Below are 5,028 nucleotides of genomic sequence, written 5' to 3'. Positions count from 1 at the left end.
TTCTTTGGCTGTTTTGGTCTGCGTTTACTTGTATGTTTTTAGTGTACCTTTAGTTTTTCCTCATCTCAGTCCTAAAAGGCCTACACCTAATTCTTAACCCTGGCTCATTGTCAACTCAGTATTAATTGTGAAACTCTGACTAATGCTGATGTTATGACTGCTTTCGACTGATTAATTTAATCCTGAGCCATTACCTCATTGGAGACGTTCGGACTATCATTGATCGAACGTTACTGGACTTTATCTTGCGCTAAAAGTTATTCATGTTATTCCCTTTATCACGCTGCTTCGACAGGGCCAGCAGCATAATCAAGGACCAGTCCCGGCCACTCTCTCTTGTCCCCTCTCCCATTGGGCAAAAGGTATAGAAGTATGAAAACGTACACCTCCGGATTCAGGGACAGTTTCTTCCCAGCTGTTATCAGGTGACTGGACTATCCTACCAACAACTAGAGAGCAGTACTGAACTACCATCTACCTCATTGGAGACCCTCGGACTATCCTTGATCCAACTTGAAACATATAAGATTATTAACGGTTTGGACAAGCTAGAGGCAGGAAACATGTTCCCGATGTTGGGGGAGTCCAGAACCAGGGGCCACAGTTTAAGAATAAGGGGTAAGCCATTTAGAACGGAGATGAGGAAACACTTTTTCACACATAGAGTTGTGAGTGTGTGGAATTCTCTGCCTCAGAGGGCAGTGGAGGCCGGTTCTCTGGATGCTTTCAAGAGAGAGCTAGATAGGGCTCTTAAAGATAGCGGAGTCAGGGGATATGGAGAGACTGCAGGAACAGGGTACTGATTGGGGATGATCAGCCATGATCACATTGAATGGTGGTGCTGGCTCGAAGGGCTGAATGGCCTACTCCTGCACCTATTGTCTATTGTGTATTGTCTACTGACGTTACTGGCTTTATCTTGCACTAAATGTTATTCACGTTATTCCCTTCATGTTTCTGTACACTGCAAATGGCTCAATTGTAATCATATCTTATCTTTCCGCTGACTGGTTAGCACGCATCAAAACCTTTTCACTGTACCTCGGTACACGTGACAATAAACTAAACTTAACGAATAAATTCTGGGCTGTTGAGTTATCTAATTTAAAGAATTTTATTGGTGCCATTGAATAAGTGACTTCTAAAGAGAAGAGGTTTACTGGAAGTGAACGCTGGAGATGGTGCAGGAAAAATGTCTGAAGAAGGGTTTCGGCCCGAAACGTTGCCTATTTCCTTCGCTCCATAGATGCTGCTGCACCCGCAGAGGTGATTTTGTTTGGCCCCAATGGCTGCCGTGAACCTCCCTTTGTTGACTTGGGTCCACTGGCATTGTCTGTAAAGCCAACCGTCTTGAACCTGGGTTTTAGGATGGACGGTGATTTTAAACTAGATAAACAAATAGGCGCGGTGGTTAAGTCCAGCTTCTTTCACCTAAGGAAGCTGGCAAAGGTGAAGCCCATTCTCGAGCGGGAGCATTTTGAAACAGTAATCCATGCCTTTATTACATCTAGGCTGGATTACTGTAACGCACTCTACTCTGGAGTCGCACGAGCTTCATTGGCTCGTCTCCAGCTTGTTCAAAATGCTGCCGCTCGCCTTTTGACTGGAACTCGAAAGAGGGAGCACATTACGCCAATTTTGGCCTCCCTACACTGGCTCCCAGTGCACTTTCGAGTTCATTTCAAATTCTTTTATTTGTTTTTAAATCGTTGAATGGGCTCGCCCCGCCTTACCTCTCTGAGCTGCTCCACCTATATGCTCCTGCCCGGTGCCTCAGGTCAGCTGATCAGCTGCTCCTTGAGGTACCAAGGTCTAAGCGGAAGCTCAGAGGGGATAGAGCCTTTTCTGTTGCTGCTCCGGCACTCTGGAACACCTTGCCGCTGCACATCAGACAGGCCCCCTCACTGTCCATCTTCAAATCCTCCCTAAAAACACATTTTTATTCTTTGGCTTTCGACACTGGCTGAGGCATTGCTCCTGTTTTTAGTGCTTTTAATGTCTTTTAATTTTTAGTGTGTTTTTTATAGTCCTTCGTTTTACGGTTTTTAATGGTTTTTAATTATTTGTAATAGCTTTTTGTTCATGAGTTCTCATGTACAGCACTTTGTGGCAACTGTAGTTGTTTAAAGTGCTTTATAAATAAAGTTATTATTATTATTATTATTATTATTATATTTCTCCAGCATTTTTGTGTACCTTTGATTTTCCAGCATCTGCAGTTCCTTCTTAAGCACATTCTTTGAAAGTGGCATCACAGGTAGATAGGATGGTAGTAAAAGCATTTGGTACATTGGCCTTCATCAGTCAGAGTAGTTTAGTTCAGTATATTTTAGTTTCTGTTTAGCATAGAGATACAGCACAGAAACAGGCCCTTCGGCCCACTGAGACTGCACCGACCAGCGATCCCCGCACACATGCACTATCCTACACACTAGGGACATTATACAATTTTACCGAAGCCAATTAACCTACAAACCTGCACATCTTTGGAGCATGGGAGGAAACCGGAGCTCCTGATGAAAACCCACGCAGGGCACAGGGAGAACTTACAAACTCCGTACAGACAGCAACCGAGGTCAGGATCGAACCTGGTTCTGTAAGGCAACAATACTGCTAATCTAATTATCTAATTTAAATAATTTTATTTGTGCTATTGAATAACTGACTCCTAAAGAGAAGATGTCTCCTGGAAGTGATCGCTGGTAGAGGTTGCCGAAAAAATGGTGCATTATTTGAAAGTGGCGTCACAGGTAGATAGCCTGAAGAAGGGCCTCGACCCGAAACGTCACCTATTCCTTCGCTCCATAGATGCTGCCTCACCCGCTGAGTTTCTCCAGACTTTTTTTCTACCTTCACAGGTAGATAGGATGGTCGTAAAGGCTTTTTGGCACATTGGCCTTCATCAGTCAGAGTATTGAGTACAGAAGATGTTGCAGTTGTATTAGACGTTCGTAAGGCCACATTTAGAGTATTGTGATCTATTTTGGGCAGCGTGCGATAGGAAAGATGTTGTCAAGCTGGAAAGGGCGAGAGAAGATTTACGAGGATGTTGCCAGGACTCGAGGACCTGAGCTATAATGAGAGGTTGAGCAGGCTGGGACTCTATTCCTGGGAGCGCAGGAGGATGAGGGGTGATCTTATAGAGGTGTACAAAATCATGCCCAGAGTAGGGAAATTGAGAAAAAGAGGACATAGGTTTAAGGTAAGGGGGAAACAATTTAATGGGATAACATTTTTAAATAATAGACAATAGACAATAGGTGCAGGAGTAGGCCATTCGGCCCTTCAAGCCAGCACCGCCATTCAATGTGATCATGGCTGATCATCCACAATTAGTACCCCGTTCCTGCCTTCTCCCCATATCCCCTGACTCCGCTATCTTCAAGAGCCCTATCTAGCTCTCTCTTGAAAGTATCCAGAGAACCGGCCTCCACCGCCCTTTCTCCAGCATTTTGCATCCATAATCGGTGTAAACCAGCATCTACAGTTCCGTCCGACACATAAAGTATGAATATTGTAGGAAGGAACTGCAGATGTCCTCCAGTCCCGACGTCAGACTTCCATCACCCCGGCAAGCGGGCATGAACATCGGGCCGCCCGTAGCGGCGACAGCGGGGGGTTTGGGAGCCCCCCGACCACGGGAGGACAACAGAGGAGGATGACTGAATTTTGGAGCCTTCCCTCACAGTGGGAAACTTTGATCCCGCTGTTTGGGGATGTCTGCGTTAAAGACTATCGTGTTCTGTCAGTGATGGCAGCCGGAACTGCATTTCGTTGTCTCTGTACTGTACACTGACAATGACAATGACAAGTTGAATCTGAATCTGAATCTGAATCTGAAGTGAGAGTGAACGCTGGCGCGACTAGCTGCCACTGCTCTCTCTCTGAATTAAGTATGTTGTTTTTGTTTCATTTTATTTATATATTTGTAATTTGCTTGTTTTAACTAAGGTGTCCTTGAGTGTTCTGAAATAAAATGCATTATTATTATTATTATTATGATGGTTGAAACCGAAGATAGACAATTTTAACGCGCTGGCCAAGGGAGATTAAATCAGCACCGGAAAGTTTATCCATGTTGGGGTCGGAAGTTCATTGTATTCCAAATGTTTTTTTTTAATCTTTATTCTTTCCAGCGAAATCCCAATAGTTACAATTGGTGCTGAAATGCAACACGTACATCGAGAATAATTCAACGTAGCTGTATGAAATTGAGTGTCTTCTCCAGGGAATAGCTCACGAGCCGACAGGAATATTTCAAAGGAGTGTAATATATATGCTCAGCCTGCAGTGAGTGCTCTGCACATTCCAAAGTAACCATCGAGCCATTCCAAAATAACATCTGCCATCACCATGTTATAGGAAAGACCTAGTCAAGCTGGAAAGGGCGCGGAGAAGATTTACGAGGATGTTGCCAGGGCTCGAGTTCTGAGCTACAGTGCGCAGGGACTCTATTCCCTGGAGTGCAGGAGGATGAGAGGTGATCTTATAGAGGTGTATAAAATCATGAGCGGAATAGATCGGGTGGACGCAAAGAGTCTCTTGCCCAGAGTAGGGGAATCGAGGACCAAAGGACCCAGGTTTAAGGTGAGGCTGGAAAGATTTAATAGGAATCTGAGGTCTAAACTTTTCACACAGAGGCCGGTTGGTGTATAGAACGAGCTGCTGGAGGAGGTAGTTGAGGCTGGGACTATCCCAACGTTTAAGAAACAGCTGGACATCTACATGGATAGGACAGGTTTGGAGGAATATGGGGCAAGCGCAGGCAGGTGGAACTAGTGTGGTGGGACATGTTGGTCGGTGTGGGCAAGTTGGGCTGAAAGGCCTGTTTCCAGTCTTATCATGAATTACAATCATAATGATACTGCGTGGAAACAGGCCCTTCAGCCCAACTTGCCTACTCCGGCCAACATGTCCCACCCACACTAGTCCCACCTGGCTGCATTTGGCCCATAACCCTCTAAACCTGTCCTGTACATCTACCTGTCCAAATGTTTCTTAAGTGTTGCGATAGTCCTTGCATCAACT

The 5,028-nt window shown here is 45.0% G+C and overlaps 1 long non-coding RNA gene across 1 annotated transcript in view; it reads right to left on the bottom strand.

The window, feature by feature from the left end:
* Window positions 1-268: 268 nt before the first annotated feature.
* The window catches only part of LOC116984622, a 7,994-nt gene continuing 3,234 nt past the window's right edge, over window positions 269-5,028 (bottom strand). Inside the window, exons 2-3 of the long non-coding RNA XR_004415086.1 lie at window positions 2,421-2,424; window positions 269-283 (exon numbers count right to left, since the gene is read on the bottom strand). This is a non-coding gene — a long non-coding RNA (uncharacterized LOC116984622). The remainder of the gene's footprint in view (window positions 284-2,420; window positions 2,425-5,028) is intronic.

The sequence above is a fragment of the Amblyraja radiata genome, chromosome 2 (genome assembly GCF_010909765.2).
Source record: "Amblyraja radiata isolate CabotCenter1 chromosome 2, sAmbRad1.1.pri, whole genome shotgun sequence".
NCBI classification, from domain to species: Eukaryota; Metazoa; Chordata; class Chondrichthyes; order Rajiformes; family Rajidae; genus Amblyraja; species Amblyraja radiata.
The sequence above is the reverse complement of the archived record's forward strand: the minus strand, read 5'-3'. Positions and strand labels throughout refer to the sequence as shown.